The 26,804-nt window shown below is 47.9% G+C and overlaps 2 long non-coding RNA genes across 2 annotated transcripts; both read right to left on the bottom strand.

Annotated features, from left to right (window-relative positions):
* Positions 1 to 488: 488 nt before the first annotated feature.
* Positions 489 to 3,528, bottom strand: LOC144142200 (uncharacterized). The gene is made up of 3 exons (XR_013316886.1): positions 3,472 to 3,528; positions 2,676 to 2,821; positions 489 to 569 (listed from the first exon to the last, which is right to left on the bottom strand). It is a non-coding gene; the product is annotated as an uncharacterized LOC144142200 (long non-coding RNA).
* Positions 3,529 to 7,474: 3,946 nt separating this feature from the next.
* Positions 7,475 to 23,684, bottom strand: LOC144141930 (uncharacterized). The gene is made up of 4 exons (XR_013316755.1): positions 23,557 to 23,684; positions 23,212 to 23,241; positions 21,007 to 21,099; positions 7,475 to 7,603 (listed from the first exon to the last, which is right to left on the bottom strand). It is a non-coding gene; the product is annotated as an uncharacterized LOC144141930 (long non-coding RNA).
* Positions 23,685 to 26,804: the final 3,120 nt, after the last annotated feature.

Here is a 26,804-nt window from a genome sequence, read left to right as displayed (position 1 = left end):
TTCCGCAACCATCCCATGTCCCATCCTCCTGCGGACGAAGACCTCGAACGATGGACGGCCAAGCCAACTGCTTTAGTGCGGAAACAGTAAAATCATTTCCCTCATAACTGCCAATACTTTAGTCAACTGTCTCTTTGCTCATCTGTGGAAGGCCCTGCAAGGCCTCGTCAACAGTTCGAAAACTCCAAACCATAACCACGCCTTCAAACGCTGGATAGCCAAAATAAGCAAGCGGGCTGTTTAACATGCTGAGAACCCAGAACGTACGATCTTTCTGAGACAAAGTTGAGGTACTTTGATCACCAAGCACAGATGGCATATTCTCCGCCACCTTTTAGGGTCCAAACTGTCCAAAACCACAGCTCAGCAGCCGCTACAACGACTCATTCATCACCATTGGCATCAACATTACCCCTTAAAGAAGTCCGCACAAAACGTTTTGGTTCCCAAGAAAACTCGCTGATTACGACACCTTACCTTATCTTGGCCTTCCAAACCCGATATCGAGGATTCCTTCACGATCCAAGAATTGGAACAAGCCTTCACGTTCTTAACACGCCACACCATCCCTGGAAAAGACGTATAACAAAACAAAAACTCTTCGAAACCTGGACGATGAAACTCTCTCATCCATCCTTACCCTCTTTAGCAAACAGTGGGAAGGTGAAACCCTCCCCCAACAATGGCGGTATTCAGACATATTACTTGTATGGAGGCCCCTCAAAGCGGTAGCCATCGAAACCTCAGGCCGATTTCTCTTACTTCGTGCCTGTGCAAACTGTTCGAACGTGTGGTGCATTATCGCCTAACAATCTACCTCGAAGACAACGATCTCTATCCCCATACATGTTCGGCTTCCGTGACCACGTATCCGCTCGAGACGTACTTATCTAACTAAAAGAACAAATTATTGACAACCTATGCAAAACCCAGCCCAGCACCATCCTCGCTCTTGAAATCCAAACAGACTTTGATAACGTTGCGCATGAGGGTATCTTGCGAGGCCTTTAAACAACGAACTGTTTGCGGCAACTTATAACGACGTCGTCTAAGGTTTCGTGCGAGGTCGGGGTACCATAATACGCCTTTGAGCCACACAATCCAGATGGGTTGCACCCTTTCGAAAGGGATTGCCTTTCCAAAAGGCAAAACGCACCCTTCAAGGATCTTCCATTTCCCTCTTACTTATCAGTATCGCCCTCCTCCAAATTCCAGCCAAACTTTCCAAAACAAAAAATCTCCACCACGCATTCTACGCTGATGACTTAACAATCTGGACCAACACCGTATCTCCGGGACAGTAGAAACACAACATACAGCAAGCCATCGATTGCACGCTTGAATATCTACTGCGTCGAGGCCTCACCTGTGCGCCCCGAAAATCTGCATTACCTATTCTCCCCGCGCGCACATGCGGCCTTTCTTCATAACAAAACGCTGACCCGGTGATCACCGTATCCTCCGTTCCCGTCGCACAAGTGACCACTCTTAGAATTCTTGGTGTTCCCTTGCCAGCCGACGGTTGGGGAGCCGTTTTTCTTCTGCAACTCCACCTGACCGTCCCCAGCGTATGCACCTCATTAAAATAGTGTGCACCCAGCAACACGGCCTCCGGGAGAAAGACACTTGTCAAATTACTCATCCGGTCCTGATAGGTCGCACCATATATGGGGCATCATACGTCCAACTTATACCAAACGCAAACTCAAAACTCGACGCACTAATTCCCAAAACATACAAAATTGCTTTTGGACTCCCTCCTACCACGCACGTACTACGACTAGGTCTCCCCAATACACTGTCTGAACTACTCAAAGCCCACCAAGTCGGCCATCTCACTTACATATCCCTCATCCTCCCCATCCCCATCGTTTTAACACACATGAGTCATTCTTTTCCTAGTTCATTGGACGTACCACAACGCATGTTCCCCAAATTCTCGCAAACGACCAGGTGTCGCTCATTCAGCATCATATGCACACCGCTTACAACGTGGGTCGAAGAGAAGCACGCGTTCGTCTCCTAGAGAAACGACACTCCAACGACCCCGGCACCCGATGCACGGATGTCGCAACCTTCTACAACCGAAGAGCAGGAGGAATAATTGCCCTGAAAGCTATATGCTGTATCCGGACACACGCCACCATCGCTGATACCAGCACCACTACTACCGAAGAGACAGCCATAGCTCTTGCCGCAACCACGGCGCCTACCAGCCATGTGACCATCCATATCGACTCAGAGCAAGCTTGCGGAACTTTCTGATCGGATTCATTTTTCCTCCCGCCCTCAAATTTCTGGAGACAATGAAGACATCCAAATTGTTGACGCCAGGTCATACCTCAAATCCAGGGAATGAATATCGCGGCCGGTGGCGCACACCGCTGCCCCCGATTTCCTTCTCGGGGCAATCCCATCGGGGGCGAGCAACTAGGCAACAGCGCCCTCTAACCTTGCATTTCCAAGTCGCTGAACCGATAGACTGCACAACTACCTTTAGAGCCGCCGTCGTTGACCACCCATTTGTCCCTCCCTCAACACATGCGACACCCGAATAAGGCGCAGTCTCCAGACGGGAACATATTTTAACATCCCTATTCTTCCCCATATATCCCCCAATACATACCCTTTCAAAACCCCTATCTGCCATACTCCGAATACCGTCTTGTACTTACCGTCTTGTACGGGCATGCTCCGAACTCCCGAACTCCTCTCATTTCGTTCCCTGGAGCAGTGGGATTGCGGGCTGACAAACGCTCAGCTCGGGACTCAGGAACACCTGATCTACTGAGCCAGAGCAGCAGCGGTGACTCGCGGTTTTCTGAACGGAGACGAGGACACACACATTATTTTGTTTCGATTGTTGGCTGAAATAAAAACGTTTATCCAACACCACCACCAGCATCTAGAGCAAAGAGAGCAAACAGAAGTGATTAACCATAAAGTTCTTACTAAAACCTGTACGCCAGGCAAAGAGCCAAATCGAATAAAGACAATACTGATGGCGGGTGTATAGGACAAGTTTTTGGTTATGCATGTTAAGAAAGAATGTTTGAAAGAGTACTTATTAAAAATACAAAAAACGTTTTATGGACCATAAAATGTATCAAAGCAATAAAAGTATTAAAAACGTCCTATGATTTTATATTTTCTTATAAGGATCCTTGTATTGCCTTGGTAAAAACAAAAAGTAAAGCAAAAAGGGAAGTGGTGTTGCCATGAATCCATGCTATCAATTCTAAAAGACAACACTCACGTCGTGTGCGCCAGCCACCTATCTTTAGTGTGTGCAATATGGCATGCATGTGTGGTAAGACCACTAATCTTTTTTGCCTTTTTTTTCTTTGCCATCCTTTTCCGCTTTCCACTCCTTCCTCACCATCTTCAACACTTTTTCAGCGACTGATGCAATAAATTGGTTCGAGTACAATGCGCCCTCAACTCTCTTTTTCTGCAAGCTGAAGGTCTTACCCACGTTCTCACAACTTTACTTCTTGGTCTCCCGATGGCAACACTGCCGAACTGATCTGTGGAGTAAAACACACGGGGATGTTTGTGAAATGAGAAATAAATGTTGTGTACAAAATTACGCTTTCCACTGGCAAATCATACATCTAGCAGACTGTCTCACAGCCCAAATAAAAGCTTCCGGGAGGACACGTACGCCTGCTCATTGACAAACACGCCAAACAATTTGGAACCGCATCGTGCACAATCTCAATGCACGCCGGAGTACCAATTTTTTGGCACTCCGGCATGCATTGTCGGTGTAAATCCGGCAGGACAGAATGATGGCTAAATTTTCACTCTGCTCGCATCGGCCTGTTCGGCCAAGATCTATACTGAAGTCGATCCCTCTCGACCGAACCCGAACCAAACCCAACCCTCCTGTTTTGATCCTAAAAACCATGCCTCCAAAGGGGGCGTTCAAGAAAGAACGAAACCCCATTTCAACATGATATATATAGAGCACAGATTGGCTACAAAAACCAACCAATACTAAACATGTGTCCACCCGTGGTCAAAAGCCCCAAACTTCTCCCCCATGCAACTCCTATTAGGTTTTCGGCCTACTTTATTGCAACCAACAAGCAAAGACAAGACATCTGCTACCCAAAGTCACTGACCACGCGACGTAGCCACACCCTTACGTTAAGCGGGCGGCATATGCTCAAAAGCCAAATCCGAACGCTTAGAGCGGTCCTGGAGCGGCTAAAATGTTAAAGTGTACTCGCCCTGTCGCCACGCCTTTGTCCGCGCGTGCTCGAGGGCACAAGAAGGGAGCTGTGGGTAATCCACTCCCAGACTAAGGGACGAAGCTGTGCTCCGGTGACTCGCGGGAAGGGCTACTTTAAGCCCAGCGACCATTCTAGAGGCGAATGACCCATCAACGAACAGCACCGATACCGGATTCACAAATCCTCAAAAACTATGCCGCGTGCGTTTCCCACACTAAGAGACGGCACCCTTTCGCTTCCCGTCAGCTCGTACACCTGGATGAGGAACGACTGAGCCACTTCCCAATATCGGCAAGCCATAATAGGGGCGATGTGCGCTGTCCGAGGAGGACCCCCTGCCCCGGGGCTGTATTTCCTGCTGTTCACTAAGACTGCCCGGTCGAGCTAACCGCATACCAACGCAACATAGGCACTCGGGCTAAGCACCCCCGTGTTTTACCGCACAAAAAGAAGAAACGCAAAGCATGCAGTAGGCGGCCACCAACTTCGCGTCCCTGCGGTTTTATGAAAGGAACGCAGAATGACAGCTACAAGCAGAGGCGACGCCGGTACATGAGACTCCGGTGGCTTTCATCAATTAAATTAGGAGCCCAACTTAACGGCAAGGTAGGGGGCCCAGTTTCAAGAAAATAAATTCTTCGAAATGCGTTTTTTATGAAGTGATTGGGTTTGACGGTGATAACTTGGCATACGTTTTACAGGAATTCAAACTTGGTCCACAACAATTCGAAGCAATCAATAAATTACGGGAGGTGTATTTTTTGGGGCGAGGCAGTAAAAATGGTAAGCAAATAGATCTACTTAGTCCAAGATGTGACCCCGCACCCCAACCATGATGCAGAGATAACTGAAAAATGCACCACTCTGCGAACCGGCCCTGTCGTTCAACCTTGTATTATTTGGATTACCGGACGCCGATGGCTATCCGAGGGCAAGATAGTCGCATTTTGCTCCAAAAAATCTTTTGCTGAACAGTAATAGCCCTGATATTCAACGCGCGCATAGGCTAGGACGTTTTCGCGCGGAAAAAATCGACCCATTATCATTAAACTTACGCACTTCAAAGGTAAGTCAAAAAGTTTATTCAGCGGGACCAATACTTTAGGGTGTGTCATTCTTAATTCGTGGGTATTTCTCTGAACGCACACTAATCTGCAAGAAACTTCGTGCACACGGCACTTATTCCAACGCTTCCTCCAAAATACGCTTTGATCGGCTCATATTAGGCGACAAACATTTCATGTACAATGCGGAATCTGAAAGCATCGTAGAATTGATATCATAGCGGTGCGAAACGGCTTCAAGCCTTTACCTCGGCAGTCCCCAGAGTCATCTTATTCGGGTATTCTTAACTACAACCCCACTTTCATGCAGCAGCGGCCATTTCAGCTGACGCCTCATTTCCAGCGATGTCCGATTTGCCTGGGACCCAACAAACAGTTACCTCAAGATTTGCTCGACAAGCCCGACATAATTGTCTTAAGGAAAAGATTGATGACCTACTTTCTACATTTTTTTCGGACCTACTTTCTACATTTTTTTCGTCCGTACGACACCTATAGAATCAATGTAAATGACGGAGTTTGGAATATGACGTATCACAATGTTATTCACAGCAAGTAAAATTTCATACGCGTCTACTGTGAAGATGCTACAAGTTACTTTCATGAATTCAGAAACTCTAAAATTGGATTCTTGCACAGCACATGACACGGCGGAGGCAGTTTTGGAGGCGTCGCTTGAAATTCTGTACACTGGTACTTCTCCTGCAGTGACAGAAAGTGCTGCAGAAGCGCCTTCTCGGGTACCCTATTTTTGTAAAGATGAAAGACTAGTAACACGACACTGCGCGAAGCTTCCATGGCGCTATAAAATCAATGCATCATGATTTGAAGGTGTTTAAAAAGGAGACGTTAGGTGGAGCCGCCTCCTGTCACTCTTTGTTTGAAGGGAACAGAAATAAATGGGCGATTTAAAAAGCTCGGTGATGTGGTGGTATGAATAAAAAAAAAGTTTGAAAGCATGGTTATCTATTGATGAGATTTCAGAAGCATATAAAAGAACAACATGAGTTCGCTGGAGCACAAGGCACAATTTCTCGCATTCCACATACAGGCTTTGGACAGGGCCTGTGCGGGCAGGGCTTGTACATGTACAGTAAATAAAAGTTGTGCATATCACTCATAAATTTCATTAATATATTTGGTACTGAAGTATCCTTTGAATTCTGACTATAATACCCTAAAACCAGAGAGTTAAAGTTAATTTTAGCTTTTCGTGTAAACAATTTCAATATTTAGGTTGTCATTCTACTCACTGTTGCTACAATATTTTCCTACGCATTTACGAAGGCAAACCGTTTTCGTATTGCTCCAACGGCCAGCGGGAGCCACATAAATGTGCAATATTATCAGAAATATATGGTTGACAGTGCCTTTCGCCTTTTAAACATAAAGCTTCATCAATTTTCTTTTATTCTGTGGATACCAACAAGCCAAGATTTTCTTTAAAACTACTTTCTGGGAGGTATTTTGTGTAAACACTCAAAAGAGAGCGCTCAAATTCTACGTCAAGATGAAACGGCTTTACCAATTGGCTTTTGTTACATATTGGTGCTACATGCACTGTCGAATATTTCTTACGCTTAAATATTCATTTTTGTCAGTGAAAGAGGTATAAGCCTTCGTTTCTAAAGAAGATGAACATTTCCTCAAGCAAGAAATACAACTTGATATATCAACAAAAAATCACGGCAAGGTGCCAGCACGTGTTATTATGTCACAAAATATTGAAACATTTGTGCCTTCGGAGGAAAATTCCAGATCAAAGACGCCAGTGCTCCTATAAATCTTGTCCTCTACCGATTCATTCATTGTGCCACAAAACTACTGGTTCAACGATCACGAAAATGATTTAAATAGCCTCACCATTTTCAAAACCTCAGCGTTTTTATGGCCTGCTGCTTTAAGTACCTTCCGCATCGAGATATCGAGAGCTCCAGACACAGTTCAAATTCTTGGTTTCGAATTCCTGTAAGCGCATTTCACGTCATTCCGCAAGCACCAAACGTTTTATAAAACCTTTTGGTGAACTACAAAAAACATTCTGCCGGAGGAAGGCTGGCAACCAAACTTCAGCTTTGCGTCAGTGTGGTGTTAATCACAATGCGGGAACTTGTTTGACTAGAGCTATGTTTAACATTACTGAAACAAGGCGACAAGCCTGGGCAGTTTGGTTGAAACAAAGAGCAGTTTATTGAGCTGAACTGCACGCTTTTACTTGTACCGGGAGGTGAAGCAGAATTTTTCGTTCTTTTTGTATTCCAAGCAATCCAAACCGTAGCAGCAGTCACTGTGACGGTAACACTGTAAAATAACCACGTAAAGCATAAAAAACTCCGAATACAAACATAAATAATGTTCAGAATGAAAAATGACTTTAAGAAACTGCGATGAATTGAGCTTCTTTAATAGTGTGTAAACTACAACTTCCTGCATTTTTCAGAAATACCTTATATCTCAAACGTAAAATATCTTGGTAAAACAGTATCCTATAAATTGCACTTGCGCTGCATGCTAAAAAGCGCAAAGTATTACAGATACAAAGACAGAGAGAAAACGCGAAATAAAAGTGGAGTTTTTTTCGCGAAAAAAAGTGGGCAATCTAACCTAGTACCCTTATTCAACTTAAGCACATCGGTAATTTATGGAGTGCTACGGATTGTTGTACCTTTATAACTTCTTGTTTTGCCATAAGGCATGCTCTCGCATTTAAAAAAAATTAAAATAATGTTTCTATATTGAAAGCTAAACCGGAACTTGTGTAGTTTTCTAGCATAAAATAATTTGGCGTGTTGCCGAGGATGCAATAAAGAGAATATCTTAAGTGTGGAGCTTGTTTTCAACTAACCAAAAAAACCTCGTTCGTATCATATTAGACTTTGTTGCCAATTCTGGGTGAAACAATGTAATTGTAACAATCAGTTACTCGAAAGGACAGCATAAATAACACACGGCGCGCAAAATGGCAACCAAACATTTTTCTCACATTTAGACCGGAAGGACTTCATCAAGAATGCTAAATCATCGCCATCACTGTTTTTACCTTGCAGTGACAGCTTCCTGGCCCTCAACGCAGAGGACACAACTGAAACCAACAGGACTGAAAATCCTGCCAGCGTTTGACAACCGAACCCGAAGAGGACTTCGTGATCGAACACTTTATCTCGGCATAGACTTTCAGCATACTGAAGTACAACCGGGCCGTGCCCTGTATGTCAGCGTGACTAATGAGCAAACTGTGCATTGCAGGGAAACCAAAGCAGATGATGGTAGGACGGTAGGAGAGAATGGGTGTTGTTACGAATCGGCCAGCGCCGCGGTACTTTCCCGCAACACTCCACGGCTGTGCGGCCAAGCCACCTCGTGCGCCTTTCAGCCGTGAGGCGCCACCCTGTCGGTGACAAGTTGTGCCAAGCCGCTTCAGACATTTCCCTCTCGGCGCATTCCAAAACTTCGGCGGCTGGCGGCGAGGCTCGTCTCCACGCTCTTCAAGGACACAGGGGCCCCGCGAACTCTAAAGAGTCCTCCTCTCTTCCCTCTCCCGGACTCGACGTGCGCCAAGGCTATGAACGGCTTACTAACTCTGGTAAGAGCGTTGTGTGTGTCTGTGACGTTCGTGGCCTGTTGCCGCTTGTTGCGTTTTGAACCACTTTTGGGTATACATAGACGCCCGCAAGCGTTGTAAACCATTCCTGTTAGAGCAGCGAATCGATGCTCTCGCTTTGCTCGAGTCCTGTAGAGTAACCTCGCCCGTCGGGGCATTGTTCTTTGGATTCGCGGCTGCGGCTCGGCCCGCTCGGTCACAACAACTGGTGGCAGCGGTGGGATGGCAACTTCGTAATACCTGAAGCCAGCGGTGTGAGACCCAACACCACGGACGTCAAGGCGGTTTCGGGCTTCGCAGAATTCACGGCGGTCAAGGGTGAGTGCGGGACTTTTCTTCACTGAGTTTTACCAGGCTTCTGAGGATAGCTGGTAGGGCGTGTGTTTTTGTCGCGTGGGTTATTCGCGCAAAACATTTGTGGTGCAGTGGTAAAGCAGTACTCTAGACCGGCCATGAATTTGAAGGCGTTAAAAAAACCGCAGTTGTTGGAGCTTGCAAAAGAGTTGCGCTTGGATGTTACGGACGCACTGAGAAAGCCAGAGCTGATACAGGCTATACTCGCAGTTGGGGCTGACGATGAGCAGCTGTCGGAATGCATTGAGTAGATCAATGGCAGGGAGACCGCGAAACGTCAGGCTGCAGAGGCAGAGGCTGAGCGCCAGCGTGAGGAACGCGAGGAAAGAAACCGAGAACAGGAAAGACAGCGAGAACATAAGCTTCTACTTGAGCGAGAAAGACAGGAACACGAGGAAAAGATGCGAGAGTACGACCTCGAGCTCAGGCAAATGCGAAGAGAAAGAAGGAGGCTCCAGCGAGAGAGACTCCAACGGGAGAGTAGGGCACTAGAGCACGAGATTCAACTCTTGCGCGAAAAATCGAAGCTCAGAAAGCCAGAGTTAGAATTGTTGCTCGAAAAATACCTCCTTTGTCGAGGAAAGCACCGTGCCAGCGCTGCCAGTAGCAGATGCTCGGGAGCGCGAGTCGGAGGCGACGGTTGCGGCCCAGCAGCGCGGCAAGGTTGCTGAGAGAGACAACGACGGCACATTAGCTCAGACTGTCGCCAGAGGCGGCAGAGGGCAGTGCGTGTCCACTGAGTGCGATAATGTGTCGGCGTTTGTTTTGGAGATCTCGGCGGAGTGTTCGGACGGTTCAAATTCGCGGGAGCCTTTGGAACGGCTACCGACTTGAACGTGAACATTTCGCGAGAGAGCGACGTTTAGCAGGAATGCGTAAACGATGAGGTTACCGAGGCCGCATGAGTCCGCCCAAACGGAGGAAGTTCCTTCGGACGGTAGTGCAGAAACGAGCGACGTGGTGGGAAAGCCTGCAGTCGAGGCAGCAGACGGTTTGCAGGGTTCCGTTGGGAGTCATCACGATCTCGCCAGTGAGCAAGCCGATTCCGTCCTGCCACCCGCTCAGGTAGCTGACGTCGAGCAACGGCCAGCCGAGCTCGCAGAAATTCAGGTGTCTAGTGCGGCCGAGCCGTCGTTTGTGACAGAGCAGCCTGGTTGTAGTGTAGTTCTGGCTTTGAGAAAGAAGAACGGCAACACACTTCGGCCTTCCCGTGCCAAGGCTGTTGCTGAAAACGCGAGGGATCACGAGATAATGTCTGTTGGACGTTACGAGGTGTCTAAAGATGTCGCCGTGCCCTTGTCACTCCCAGCTGATGCTGCCGATGATAGGCCAACATCGGCTGAGCTAGTTGAGGTTTCCGGGTCGCCTGTGGCTGAGCCGAACTCGGGAACCGACCAGCCTAGAGAAGAGAACGTAAACGCGTTCCGCTGTTCGCTTGCCGAACGCGTTCGCGAAAAGGCGAGCAACGAGGAGAGAGAAAAAACTTCCGCGCGTAATTGTGGCGCGTGTTTCAGTGCGGGCAAAGCCGTGAGCTCACATCGCGCCAGGGGAATGCGCCTCTAAAAAGGAGTGCGCGCCTTACGTTCGAACGCTGGAAAATCTCGCTCGCTCCTCCGCGCGCTCGACCTTTGTCGAACAAGACGACAGGTATAATTACACGCGGTCGCAGCAGTCTCTTTCAGAGAACAGGCGCACCTAAAGTGCGATACAAATTTGGGAAAGCTCGGAGCAATGATGAGAGCTCGAATCACAGCTCTCACTGCGAGAAGTGGCTTGTAGACGCCTGACATTCTCAATTTCATTGTTTTTCCTGCAGCAGGTTTCGCCCTTTGCGATTACTTTTCTTTTTGTGTGGGACATTTCTATTCACGCGAAATGTCACCTTTCAAGTTTGTTACTTGTGTAAAGTACTGCTGGCCAAAAATATAACTAGAGTAGTTAGTTATTCGCGTACTTTTTCGCAACTAAAAGCCTGGTAGAGCTTCAGTGTGGATTTGTCTTCGCACTTGCCGGCGATGCGGTTGTGTCTTCCCGTGTTGTTTCGTTGCTTGCCTGACCAAGCCAGAGACGTTCTTGGGGAGCCACTACTCGTCCAGTGACCCGGCCGGTGAAGCTCCAGCACGGTGTCGTACAGCCCAGGCCTGGAGTCGAGCGTCTGCCGAACATATCACTTCGTCAGCATCCCTCCCGACAACGGTTGAAGACCCTTATCCATCGGGATCTCGGACCCCCGGCGGAGAAGCTGTTATGAATCGGCCAGCGCCGCCGTAGTTTCCTGCAGCACTCCACGGCTGTGCGGCGAAGCCACCTCGTGCGCCTTTCTGCCGTTAGGCGCCACCATGTCGGGTCAAGTTGCGACAAGCCGCGTCAGACGCTTCGCTCTCGGCGCATTTTAAAACTTCGGCGGCTGGCGACGAGGCTCGTCTCCACGCTCTTCAAGGACACAGGGGCCCCGCGAACTAAGCAGAGTCCTCCTCTCTCCCCTCTCCCGGACTCGACGTGCGCCGAGGCTAGGAACAGCTTACGAACTCTGGAAAGAGTGTTGTGTGTGTCTGTGATGTTCGTGGCGTGTTGCCGCTTGTTGCGTTTTGACCGTTACCGCTTTTGTGTATAAATAGGTCCCCGCAAGCGTTGTGAACGATTCCTGTTAGAGCAGCGAATCGATGCTGTCGCTCTGCTCCAGTCCTGTATTGTAACCTCGCCCGTCGGGGCATTGTTCTTTGGCTTCGGCTCACCTCTCGCTATGAAGTAAACAGTTACGTTGGCCTATCAGCTCCGGACCTCTTCCCGGCTGTGGCTCGGCCCGCCCGTTCGCAACAGTGTGCTTTGCGCAGTGCTCTTGGCCCACCTTGCGCGTAATGCTTCACGGGGTGACGTGTTTGCTGTCACCACTTTGCAGCGAACTCAAAGACGCCATCAAGCCATCGCTCTCTTCCATGTCAACGCTGCGCTGTCGGGCCCAAAACACAGAATTTGCTGCTTTGCTACACAATGGCAGCTTGTGTTTCCTGTCGAACTCAGCATTACGTGAAAAGTTTAAGGCGAAGCACCGAATGCTCGCTGAGGAAGGAGGTGGTCCTGCTACAGAGAAACCTCACCACGTGTGTTCTCCAGAGTGTGAAGCCAGCACGGACACAATTTGAAGACATGCAAGATGACTACCGCACACATCCCTGCATCGTGCCGTTTCTTCATATAAGAAGTAACTCGTTCTGCACGTGCCTGTGCGTGGCCGCATGAGGGGTTCAGCCCCCGCGGAAGCCTGCAGCACCGGCTGTCAGCATGCAAACTGTGTGCCGCAAACGTAGCCCGCCGTTCTGGAAGGAATTGTGGGTCGAATCACGTGAAGATATTGAACAAAATATACTAGCGTAATGCGCCCATTCCTATTGAACTTTATGCTTGTTCCTTTCCCGACTGCATCCCACTAGGCTTGTGAAACCCGGTGGAGGTGGCGGTGTACGCGGACCCGCAGCCTCATCAAAGACGGACACACAGTCAAGGCGTGCCTCCAAGTGGCTCTGGGAGCAGTTGCAGTATTCCTCGAGAGCCGTGACCTGGCTATCTCGGAGGCCAAAACGCAGTCCCTTATGCTACACTCAGGAGTATGCAGGTCTCGATGGGCGACACCGCCCATCACACTCAACGGGCGTCCTCTTCCCTGGCGGCTGGCGGATGATCAACGCTGGCTTACATGGCCGCCAGCTGTTAAGGCCCTCTGGGCACGCAGCAGACAGAACTTCTGGCTCGTGGCAATGGCTGCTCCCACCAACCGGCGCAGCGCATGTTTTACGGCATGGCCTTCGCAGCTGCGCTGTACGCGCTTCCACTCGACTACCTGGGACCTCGATGCTGGCAGGACCTGGAGATCAACCAGCGATACGCCAACCGCTGTGCTTGGGCCTCCCCTCCACGTCCGCGGTGGTGGTCAGCAAATTACGTGATGTGATAGGCAAACCCAGAGCCGCGGGTGAAGTAGAGGCGGGCCATCGAGTCCAATTCGGGAGGCTGGGAAGTCTAACAATGTCGTTATGTGTAGAAGAACTCTAAGTTCGACTCCACTTTAGAGATATCCCCCAAATTCAGAGAAAAGAACCTCCTCATTGAAATATAGGATCAACCACCCATTTCTAAATGAACATCTTTCACCAACATTGAGGCTACTATTTCCGGTTTCTATAGTCAAGAAACAGGAATGCTGATGATGGTTTGCTTGGACTAGGAATGACAACACTGTTGCAAGCAAAAGGAAAAACATCGATAGAATACGCAACGTGACTGACGCTGACGTAACCAAAAAAGTGTAATCCCTGCTGACATCTAGGTGGCAAATGAAGGCCCAATCAACATGCAATACAAGAAATTAGCATTTCCAGAAGATCTAGGATTTTTTTCCTGTGAAAAAAGCCTAACCTAAGCCATTCATATTATCGGTTGCTCTCTATTACTAAATAGGATGAAGTTTTATATACCCTAGTCAAACAAATTTATTTTAAAACGACATGATGTTTTCAAAAATGTCTCGTATCCCCAAGATAGCAACGTGATAGTCGTGCGATGTTACAAACGCTACTTTTTTAATCGGGCAAAATTAGTGTTGAAGGAGGACTGATGCATGTTCGCCCGGGGTAGGTCTTGTGAAATTAACACATAATTCAAGTGTAGTACTTCTGACTAAGCAATACAGTAGTTACAACACAAAAGCGAGCGTTTTCCGCTAGTTTCACGTGCGTTCGTGGTGATTATGAAACAGTTACTTGGCGACGAAACACTAAACAATACAACGGACTTAGAGCAGGTGACTTGAACATAATTTTGATAGTTGGCAATAGCGTTACACGGCATTTTGGCATAAAAATCGGCGTATGCGGGTACTGCAACGCAATATCGTCGCCCGTCTTGGTGTTTATGTTAACAGTTCGGATGCCATGGTTTAAATCGCTGGTCCCATAACATTTCATATTAGTGATAATGTCCCCACATTTCGCGCTTACACGTGTATCAAAACAAAACCGACATGGAGTTCTCAGTTTACGTATACGTAGTATTAAACATTAACATGGACGCCTTTCAGTTGAAAGTGCTGGAAAAAGTCTGGTAAACTATATAAAATAGAAACAGGGCAAATGACTCATACAACAAATTTTAGGCAGATATTCTTTCGTGCTACATATTACCTTTTGTTTTAAAAATAATTAGGGGAAAAAATATAAGGACTGCTTTGATAGGTTTCCATCATAAAAATATTCGTAAAAACAAATCTGTATAAGCCATGTTTGTATACGCGAGATTTCTCATAAACTGTCTGAAAATTAAAAATATACACAAAAATAAACAGTTCAACGAAGAAAAGGAACCTTGATGTGGTATGAACAGTCCTCCCTACACGATACTGAACAAAACAGTAATAATGTTTTGAAAATTATTGATAAAAGCTTGAAAAGGGGGGAAAAATACGGAGGCAATGATAGAGCTACGAGTACCAAAAAAAGGCCAACAGGAGTAGCACTAGCAGAATATTTCAATTTCCATTCTGTGAACCTCATGAACAACATCAAATTGCTCTCAAATTACATACAAACCAATTACGACGGTATTTCCTCGACCAAAACTACTAAGAAATTCTGCCGCACGTTCATTGCATTTAGTACACAAGGGCTACAGAGGTACTATCTCCCCTGTTTCGCAATTACAGCTTACTTATCTGCTGGGTGATGCGGAGCAGGAACCTTTTGAGACTTGCAACGCTTTGGAAAGCCCGTCTGTGATCACTCATTTTTACGAAAACGCCTGTTGCGGCGCGTGTCCGCCGCGCCGAGACGATTACGACGACGAAGGCGGAACCACGAGGCGCACGCTCACGTGCGGTCGTGCTGGAAGAATAACAAATCAGTTCGAGCTCAAACGCTGTCGTGGCTGGTTGTCACTGCGCCGGTAACGACACGATTTGGTGACGTGGACCGAACTCGCCCCTTCTGACCGCGACATGTCGGACCCTTCGGCTTCGCCGGATTCTGCGGGTCAACTACAGCCCGGCGCAGATCCGCCCGCCCACGACGCAGCTCCGCCTGCTCAGGCTACAACCGCAGCTGTGCACAGCACTACGCTACCCCCGTCTTGGACTCGGAACCCGCGGACATGGTTCAAGCAGGTTGAAGCGCGCTTTTGTCTGCATCGCATTACCAGCCAGGAGACGAAATATAACAGCGTCGTGACCTCCTTGCCAGGCAGCATCGTGGACGAGCTAGTCGACATCCTCGACGCCCCACATCCTGATGCGCGGTACGACCACCTAAAGGCAGCGATCATCCAACGCCACTCGGAGTCGGAGCGCAGCAGGCTGCAGCAGTTTCTGAACACCGATGATCTCGGTGACAGGAGACCCTCGCAGTTGCTACATCGCATGCGGCAGCTATAGGGCGATCATGGCCAGGACCTTAACAATCCACTTCTTCGGGAGCTCTTCCTTCAACGCCTCCCCCAGAACATGGCAATGGTACTTGCGGTAGCCGCTGACATGCCACTCGACCAACTCACGGAACTGGCTGACCACACCGCGGACTCTTCCCGGTCCCTAAGCATCGCCGCAGTCACCGATACGCCCACCACCTCAAGGGACGACTCCAGGCTTGGTCGACTTTAGAGCCGCATTGACGAACTCAGCCATCAGCTGTCATCCCTCGCACCCCTCTTGCACCGACGGCCGACGTGCACCCCGCGACCAACGGTAATCGCCATCCCCGTCCCGTTCTCTACATCGCTCCTCCGCAACACGCGGTGAGCCTCGCTCTTCGGGCGTCTGTTGGTATCAACGTACCTTCGGCACTGCCGCCCGCAACTGCAGCCAGCCTTGCTCATTGACGGGAAACTAGGAGACCAGACACTGGCGGGGGCAAGTGAACCCGGTCATGCATTCAGCCGCCTCTTCTACGTCACCGACAAGGTTGCCGGCCACGGCTTCTTGGTCGATACGTGAGCAGAGGTCAGCGCCATTCCGGCCTCTACACTAGACCGACGACGCCGAGAAATGACCTCCCGTTCATCGCCGTCAACAACTCACCGATCAACACCTACGGCCAGCAGTCGCTCAGAGTCACGTTTGGCCTACGTCGCACCTTCCGGTGGCTTTTCACAAATGCCGACATCAAGCAGCCCATTCTCGGTGCTGATTTCCTGGCTTTCTACAATCTGGCCGTGGACGTGCACTCTCGACACCACGTGGACATGACCTTTCGGTTCATGGCGTTCTCTCCTCTGACACGGCGACCGGACTTCGAGCCTTCGTGCCATCTTCCGCGTACGAGAAGATACTTGCAGATTTTCCCGCGATCACAAGACCCCACACGGGAGAGTCCCCGGTGAAGCACACCATCACCCACCACATCGTCACGAAGGGACCTCCCGTCTCCGCTCGAGCGCGTCGTCTCGCCGGATGGCGTTATGTCATTGCTCGTCGGGAGTCCGAGCACATGCTGTAACTGGGAATTGTCCGTTCATCACCGAGCAACTACGCGTCAGCCCTGCCTATGGTACCCAAAAAGAACACCGGTGACTGGAGGCCATGCGGTGACTACCGTGCCCTCAATGCGATCACCGTGCCAGACCGTTACCCGCTCGCTTGTTTGCACGGATTCACCGCGAATCTGGCAGGCTGCAAGATATTCAGCAAGGTGGACTTGGTCAAAGCTCATCACCAGATACCTGTGGAGCCAGCAGGCACACCAAAGACTGTCATCATTACACCATTTGGTCTCTTCGATAATGTCCGCTTGTCCCCTGCGCAACGCCAACCAGACTTTTCAACGTGCCATCGACCAGGTTACCCGCGGCTTAGACTTTGTCTTTGCCTACCTCGACGATCTCTTGATCGCAAGCTCATCACCATCCGAGCACGAGGTGCACGTGCGAGGCCTTTTCACTCGGGTTGACGAATATGGTTTCGGCATCAACCCCAAAAAGTGTGTCTTCGGCGTGCAGACGATCGAGTTCCTGGGCCACTTGGTCACTCCACATTGCATCAGACCTCTTAACAGAGGTGAAGGCCATTCAGGACTTTCCACAGCCCTCCTAAATTAAGAAGCTGAGCGAATTCTTGGGCCTGCTTAACTTCTATCGGCGGTTCATTCCCACCCATGCCGAACTAGTCCAGCCCCTCACTGATCTGCTGGCCACCAAGACAGGAACTGCAGGGCACTTCGGGTGCAGCGCGCAAGCAATGTCCTCCTTTTCTGCGGCGAGGAAAGCCCTCTCTGACGCGGCCATGCTTAAACACCCCGTTGCTGATGCTCAACTTCGCCTTATCACGGACACCTCCAGCGTGGCTGTCGGTGCTGTGGTTTAGCAGTTCGTCTCGGGTTGGCAGCCTCTTAGTTTCTACTCCCAGAAGCTGAAATCTGCTGAGACCAGGTACAGCACATTCGGGGCGAGCTACTGGTCGTCTACCTTGCTATCAGACATTTCCGGCATTTCGTGGAAGGTAGGGACTTCTACGTCCTTATGGATCACAAGCCCCTGACGTTCGCCTTCCAGCGTAATCACAGCTCGTACTCGTAGCGTGAGAGCCAACGCCTCTCCTTCGTCTTACAGTGTACTGTCGATCTCCGCCATGTCAGCGGCCCGACCAACACTGCTGCTGACGCGCTGTCTCACGTCGAAGCCGTTTCGACTTCACCCCAACCGATTTGCATGGAAGAGCTTGCTTCTGCACAGCAACAAGACCCTGAGCTCCAGCAACGCCGCTCTGACACCTCCACGCTGACTTTCACAGATGTGCCGTTGCCGTTTACCGAAGGCACAATCATATGCGAGATATCAACTGGCGTGTCCTGACCTTAAGTTTCAGCGGCGTTTCGTCGAGCCGTTTTCGACGCACTGCACGGCAAGAGTCCCCCCGGCTTCTGAGCAACTCAACACCTCGTCACCACTCGGTGGTTCTGGCCCTTCATGAATGCAGATGTCCGCCGGTGGGCACGCACCTGCCTCCAATGCCAACGTGTCAAGGTAACCAGGCACACAGTCACTCCTGCCTCGCCATTCCATCTACCCGACAGCCGTTTCGCGCACGTACACATTGACCTGGTCGGCCCCCTGTCGCCGTCGCGATGCGTCGCCTACTTGATGACGTGCGTGGACCGCTTCACGCACTGGCCAGAGGCAATCCTGAGACTTCATATCATGGTGGAAACAGTCGCCAAAGCAATTGTTGGTGGTTGGCTGTCCCGTTTCCGCTGCCCTGCTGTGGTCACCACTGATCGCGTGCGCCAATTCCAATTCGCCCCCTTACACGCTCTCGCTGCCTTCTTGGGAGTACGCCACATACACACCACCTCCTACCATCATTCCGCCAATGGGATGGTGGAACGTTTACACCGCCAACTCAAGGCAGCTCTCGACACCTACGAGCCAAGAGAACAGTGGGCAGACCACCTTCCTCTCGGCTTGCTCGGACTACGCTCGGCTTTTAATGCAGACCTGCGTTGCACATCTGCCAAACAGGTGTATGGCTGCCCTCTTGGTCTCCTGGGCGACCTCCTCACACCTCCGCCTGCCGATGGTTCTGCGCACCCCGTCGGTTGTTTGGCTGACCTTCGTCGCCTTTTCGAGCAAATCCGGCCCGTGCTTCCTCGACAGCGCAGCGGCCACTCCGTCTTCGTTAGTCAGGAGCTGTCATCGTGCCCTCACGTGTTCGTGCGCCGGGACGCTGCCCGTCGACCCCTGGCTCCCGCTTTCGATGGCCCATCCCGCGTCATCGAGCGCACCCGAAGACTTTCACCCTCGATATCAACGGCGGCCAACACGTCGTCGCCGCTGACCGAATTAAGCCTGCATACCTCGCCTCTCTCCGACCCAGCCAGACCTTCACTGTCTCAACAACCATGCCCAGAACTTTGCACCATCAACCGTCGAAAGCTGTCACGTGGGCTTCAACAACGGACTCCGGCTATACGGGAGGGAGCCCTAAGCGGCGCGCGTCCGCCGCGCCGAGACGACGACGACGACGAAGGCGGAACCACGAGGCGCACGCTCACGTGCGCTCGTGTTCGAGAAATAAAATATCAGTTCGAGCCTAAGCGCTGTCGTGGCTGGTTGTCACTGCGCCAGTCACGACACGCCGATACAAAAGCGTACAATCGCCATTGATGTACGCGTGGGTGTCTCAGTTATCAAAAGGTGGACCAACGTGTGTGATCTCATGTCGGAAACGCTGATATTTAGTGCGAAGCTGGTGGCGTTCCCCAATCTAAGAGCTACCCTTCACCCAGCTGTTTATATACAGCAGATTGACTCTTCTTCAAGCTCATGCGAGCGGAAGGTATCACTGGCGCTCACAACGGGCATCTTCTTTGGGAGGGCAGGCGACTTCAGCAATTTTCAGAACACTCAGAAGCCACCACAAAATGCACTCATTAATATGCGCGCCTCTTCTAACCACGTATTGTGCACGCTCTCCCGTTTGCCGTCCCCTCACATCCGCTCCTTCAATCTGCCCTCCTTCGCTCGGCTCCCGCTCCCGCTCTCCCCAGTACGCTGCACCAGCGGCACTGTGCTTGGCCTTTGCTCTCCCCCGCGCTAGGCGATGCTCTCTCCAAATCACTACGCCCACATTACCATGTCTCGTTTCATGAAAGATTCAACGAAGAGCCACTTCGCTATTAAAAGAAAAGAAGACGTGAGAAACTATTCGCATATCAAACACCTGACCAGTCGAAAGTAAAAAATCTCCTGAACTTGCGGGAAAGAGGCGTTTCTATTGTAACGGCTTTTAAATATTTTGATCTTAAGTTTATAGCAAACATTAGTGTTTTAGACAAATTCTTATGTGGTATAATGGCTCTTGAAATTGAAGAACTATTATGACCACATTGAACGTAGGAGCATGCGCCTGCATGTACGTGATATTAGCATCATCTACAAGTCCAGCAAGAAATGCTTGAAGGCCGAATGCATCTTTGGGCACCCATCGATGTACCACCCCAGGAATTTTATGAAGATGGTGTGCTTCTCAGAACGGTGGGGGTGAGTGAACTGCAATTCCCGCGGCCCGCCGACAACACATTACGCTTCATTATCGACTTTGTCGACGGACGTGATTTCGCCGTTCCAATGGCCTTTATTGAGCACTAATAGCTGTCCTAGACAGAAAAAGCTCAGCTATCTGATAAGAACAAATTATTTTTTGTCGTGCCCAGGGATCTTTGTGCAAAAATTTGAGATCGTTTCATGTCCCTACTTCCCCCCCCCGTAATCGGGTAATGTTGGCACAGCAAGCAAGCCTTCTGCTAACCGCCAATGTCTTTCGGAACAACCAGAGCTGCCGTAAACACCACCAATGCAAAACGCTGCTGAGGAAACAGTTACTCAAACATCCCTCATGTAGATCTGTATGGTAAAGCAGTTACAACTCAAGTCTCTGTTACTCAACCGACATATTTTATACACGCGCGTTTGCCCTCAAACAAGGTTTGTCCGATCTTTGTCCTGCAACGCGCAACAATATACAACGTCGTTTGTCAATGATAACACATAATGGTGAATTATACACAATACAGATAAATAATATGTCGGTGTGTGTCATAGACCTTCCCTACCTAGCTTTATTTGCAGGCAGATTAAACTAGGGTTTGAAAACGAAATGTGGTCTGTGCCACGAGGGAATAATCCTGCCTCATGTGACCAAGTGAATAAAATTACAACAAATGCATCGGCAAACATTCTACTGCGCTACCATAAAGGTAAACATCATACTCACTCTGAAGAATTTGGGATTGCATTTTCGATATGCTACAGCGCAGACGCCGTTCAGATCAAGAAAAAAGATCACGGCCAGCAACATCCTGAAAATCTGTTCAAAATTGATACTTCGTTAGCTGTATTCTTAAGAACTTGAGAATTTTGACCCCCTTTGGTGGTAATAAAGTCAATACAAGCATTCAAGCCCAACTTTCCACCAGTCCTGAAAATCACTCTAAAATGCCATTTTTGTTTTTTTTTTCGTACAAGCGCACTTGGCGTTCCTGACAACTTGCCTTTTCTATTAAATAAAAGTGGTACACGAAAGCAGGAAAATCAGTTCATCCTTTTATTGAAAAGAGATGGCACGGTGGGAAATCGAAAGAACCTAGCAGGTATCTACCAAACTGTCTACCTAACAGTTATACCATTACTATGATACGCACATTTTATCTGCTCTCATCAAGCTTCACACAAACGACGCGCCTCCAATGTGATTTCCAAAAGAGTTTATTAAAAAAATTGCAGTAGTAGCGCACTGTTTATACAATTCCTAAATGATTATTTGGCAACATTTTAAGGATTTGGAAGCTCAGGTGTATACCCTTCTAATTTTTCTAGACTGTTATTTTTAGTGCGTTCAGCTGAATCCGCGAATGATTATAAAGCACCTCGTTAAAATCTCATCCTTTCTTTTTATTAAAATATAAGAAACATGGTATCAACTCTTGTTATCTTTTTTCAAGATAGCCACGATTCGACAATATTTCCTTCCTGCTTTACGAGTGTCCTGAAGATGCTTACCAAGCCAAGCATTTTTGGAACTACTACGGGTAAAATATTTCACAACACTTCAATTACTCTGGGAGACCTAGAAACTTATATTCAATCTATCAGCGTAATCGTAGGCATTAAAGATGGTAAAATCATATTTTTTGTGTCAGCACTTTGGATAAATGCGTTTTGCAAAGCTTAAATTTTAGGTGTTACTTTCATTTTTCAAACCAGTTTACCCTGAATCAAGATACTTCACTGGATAAGAAAGGGTTGGTGCTAGGCGTAGAATTTGAGCGTGCTCTTGGAGTAAAGCAAATATTGCTTAGGCTTGCGGAAATCAGTGTGGACAAAGGAAAACAACGAAAAGGCCGCTTTCTTCCAATCAAAGTTAACTTGACATTACTTTTACTTTTATTGTGAAGGACCTGGATAAACATCTAACTTACGAATGGTAATATTACGATAGAGTACTGCATGAGGAGTGCCTTTTATAATATTTACAGCGCAATTCGCGTGATGTGTCATTTCTTGTTTAACGCAATTGCAGTAAAAGTCAATTCTGTTTTTTCTAAACATAAACAGAGAATTTTTTGGTGCTTTACACCTTTGGATTTGTTTTTTTTACGCAATTATATTGGCTAGAGGTTTTTATTTACCACCACTGGTTGCACCAATTTATTAGGCTAAATATATACTTTAATATTTATGTAATATTTTGATGGGAGTCGCATTGAAAGGAGTCGCTTTGGAAAAGAACGAATAAGAAGCTACGTGTAATAAACCTATATCACTGAGCAACAACAGGAGACATCAGAAACCGTTTGTGCGCGAAGCAGGTGTTTATCGTAACAAAGTGATTACATTGCCTTGTGCGCAAAAGGAGGTAAGGGTGCATTTATGAGCGCTTTTCTAGAAAAAAATAGTCATGTAAATATTTAGATTTTTACCTAATTGCAGATATGAAAAACGTCGGTTAAAGTTTTTAAAGGAGAAAGGCAAGAACACTATTTTAGATGCGAGTGCATCTCATTCACTCGCCTTGTCCCTCCGTACGGCGTTGTTGTTGTCTGTCCACACCCCTCCCCCATTCTCCTCGCCGCGCAAGCTGCGCTCTCCGCCGCTCACCCCCTCTCCTCTCCAATAGCGAACACTCTCTCGCGAGGGGCATTGGATTGGATTCTATTGGATTGGATTGGATTGGCTTAACTTGGCTAGGCTTGGCTTGGCTTGGCCTGGCTTGGCTTGGATTGAATTAAAGTGGATTGTGTGGGATTGTGTTGCGTAATAGCCGCGCCACGTTGCGTCATAACCGCGGCAGGGGGTTCACGGCACGTTTCACACGATGGAGAATCAACCTAACGGAAACAACAACGGAACCCCCTATGCGTCGCATCTACACAGGGGCTCCCGCGAGGGGAGGTGGGAGACATTTTCGAGGCATACGTACGTAATGCAGGTTCATATTGTTCAGTCAGAGCTGAAAGGGCAATATTGGTTAGGTTACACCGGGTACTATTATTTTCGTAATCTTTACTTTTGCGATTGCAATGAAACGATAGTTATATTTTAAATATTATCTTACGTACGCAGGCCCTTTCTCACTTCCCCTCAATGTTCGAAACAAAACCACTCGAACCATGGTATTTCACCTTAGAATTCACCTTAAAATATATTGTATATAAGAAAATTCCCTACTGGTACAACACTTTCATAAAAAGCACGGCGTTTTAACGAACTCGTATTTGAAACATTTCCGATATTCGCAAGAGTTATTATTTACGTATAAAATTACCTGATCGTTCAAATATTCCCCACGGTTGCAGACACCGCCACGACGGTAGAAGACCTAGAGTAGAGTCAACGTGGCCACTGATCTTTGTTTGCTATTAACCGGCAAAATCTAAGGTAATAAAACAGTTACAATTTTCCGCGATCTTCATTCAACTAAGACACGAGAACAGCTGCAGTTTCTACGATACAAGGCTCCATCAAGGGTATTGTTGGGTAAAACTCAGAGATTTTTTTTGCTTTGGTTTTTGCAGAATACTCTCAAAGACACGTATCCGTTCGGAGCAATTTTTTCAACGCGTGGAATAAAAGTTGCAAGTATTGCCTCAAAGCCTAAACAAAACACATTAGGCAAAATTATGAAAACAGGCACGATGAAAATGTTCATGTAAAATTCTTCTGTAACAGGAAGAAATAAGAAAAAGATCTGGAGAAGTACACCTCAAAGAGGTTGGAAGTGAAACTACACGAGTTGCGCGAAGTGTACCCGTGGCCGTCACATTTACTTGAGCATAAAACTATCCTGAAAGTAATGACGGTTGTTTGTGTTTCGTTTGGGAGCTGTCAGATTATGCTTTCCGCATTGCGAGAATTTTTCTGAAACATAATGCTCATATTGTAGTTCACAACACCCTAAATGGGTAGTTGAGCACGAAAACTCACTTTGGTGCATGCGTGGGTTTCAGAGGAGAAAAAATGTTTGCCAGACAGCGTGCCTTCGAAACTTTCCATCCTGTGAGCGATAAACTCGGCAGTAATGACGAGTTGTCAGGCACACCGGTGCAACGGTAGACGAAGTGAGTGAGCTGAAAAATGCGACTGAAAACCGAAAAAGAACACTTTGCATAATTTTTTATATCGAAAGTTGTAATACCAGTCTGAAAGAACAAGCAGTGGCACAGAAGCCTACATGACAGATCTATTCACGTTGAATTGGACTACGAGACAAAGCTCCCCAATCAGCAAGAGGATGCCCTTCGCGTCCTTTTGTTGAAAAAACGCGTATGCGTGCCTTCAATGGGGAGATATATCTTATAACATCAAAACATTTGCTACATCATTATGAATCATCAGGATTTCTTAAAATGCTTGTGAATTCTCAAGTTTCTATCATGCACCAGTTGTTGCAGGTGGCAGTGTTTTTGCGTTTCACGTTGCCTAACAGGATTTCAGCACAAGATGTCACTTGGGCTGGAATGCGTACTCCTTCAACAGTACAGAGCTTGCTCGAGCGTTTCTAAAGTGGTTCTCCCTGAAAATCTTGGGCTATGAAGCCATACGAGGCTTAACCGTCGCTGAGGCAGCTTTGCAAGAAATTGAAATTGGTTTAAAAAGGTGTATGTGAGAAGGCAAATACTAATATGTTTTCAAAAAATTATACTGACATTTGGTGACATGGCATCAGCCACTTCACTGACAAGATGGCTCACTGAATAAAAAATAGCTTGCCCTAAATACCCTCCGACTCATTTTTCCTTCTGGTGCTATCATATCATTTAAAAGCAGCCCAAATTCACTGGGGTGGACTTGTGTATTGCGATACATTATCATCATCATAATCATCATCATCATCATCATCATCATCGTTGTCGTCCTATCTACGCCCACTGCAGGGCAAAGGCTTCTCCCATTAACCTCCCATTTTCCTGGTCCTGTGCTAACTGCGACCAATTTACCCCGGCACACATCTTGATCTCTTCTGCCCATAAAACTTTCTGTCGCCCCTGCCACGCCCGCTTTTTCTAGGGATCAAATCTGTTACCCTTAGGCCACCTGTTATCTTGCCTTCGCATTACAGACACTGGCCACGCCCATTTCATCTTCTTAATTTCTACTAATAAATACTTTACGCGCGTTTGTTCCCTGACCCGCTCTGCTCTCTTCGTTTCCTTTAATGTCCCACCTATCATCTTCTATGCATTGCTGGCTGAGTTATCCACAATTTAGGTCGAACCCGTTTAGTGAGCCTCAAAGTTTGTGTCCCATAGGTGACTACCGGTAAAATGAAGGTGTCACACACTTTCCTCTTCAGGGACAATGGTAGGCTGCCATACATCATCTGGGAATACTTCCCGAATGCACTCCACCCCATTCTTATCATTCTAAATATCACTCCCTCGTGATTGGAATTCGGGTTCACAACTTGGCCTATGTTCATATATTCGCCTACCGCTTGCACTGCCTCGCCACCTATCTCTAACCACTTTGCTCTCCCGAAGTTATTGATCATTACTTTAGTTTTCTCCGTAATTATTCGCAGGTCCACGATTCTGCTGTATTTTTTCAGTGTGTTATGCCTGCTTTGCAAATCATCCCTCGGGTTACTTGGCCAGGCAACGTCATCAACAAATATGAGGTTACTGAGGTATTCTCTATTACCTATGTCTCTGAGTTGTTCCCAACTGAATACTTATGGCGTAGCGGTGGCGTAGAGGCAGAACCTCCGCCTCGCGCGCAGATGTACCGTGGTTCTAATCACGGTGCAAGACAATTCCCACTCAAAAAAAATCCGCGTGTTGATACAATTGCAGAATGAGGCGTTAGGTGCGGCCTGAGCTCGGGGACCATTGCTCGAAACGCACTCCTTCACCACAGCACTATTAGCCACCCTGGTGTTGTATTGCCACAACCTGCATTTAATACACCAATACACCGATGCCCTCGATCTGCCGTAAAATCTTCGCCCTCCATTATACACTTTATTTGCACGTGCGCCACTTTACAGATTTGGGCCAGCCCTCGATTTTTCCTGCCTCAGTCATAGCTTCCGATGGCAGAAGTGACGTATTTTTGTGGACATGGAGGCTTAATATGCGCGTCCGATAGCGCATGGCGAGCTGCCTCGGAGATACCGAAAAATGAGCCATGTATATACTTGCAGATATGTGTTTGTGTGTGTGTTTTTATATACAAGAAAACAAAGCCCATTATCTTGCTTGCCCTATCAGGCACCGGAGAAGGCTGATGCAGCGACCAACTGAGAAAATTTTGTACTGAAAGAGAAGCGTTTTTACTTCTTCTTTTCTCTTTTTTTTCAAATCTTTGTATAGTGTATTCTGTACGTAATGTACTTTGTACTGTGTCAGTGTACTGCTTGTGTATCGTTGCCGTAACGTTTAGGCAACATTGTACATATATTTCACCAGTGTAAAACTTGCTTTATTTTTTTATTACTATTTTGTGTGCTTTTACACGGAAAACTCGCTATCGGGAATATGATCTTGCATGAATTCTCTTCAAAAAAACTTCATG

The sequence above is a fragment of the Haemaphysalis longicornis genome, unplaced genomic scaffold (genome assembly GCF_048455015.1).
Source record: "Haemaphysalis longicornis isolate Haplotype H1 unplaced genomic scaffold, Haemaphysalis longicornis Haplotype H1 scaffold_6, whole genome shotgun sequence".
Classification (NCBI taxonomy): Eukaryota; Metazoa; Arthropoda; class Arachnida; order Ixodida; family Ixodidae; genus Haemaphysalis; species Haemaphysalis longicornis.
Note: the sequence above shows the minus strand (reverse complement) of the source record. Positions and strands in the feature narration are given on the sequence as shown.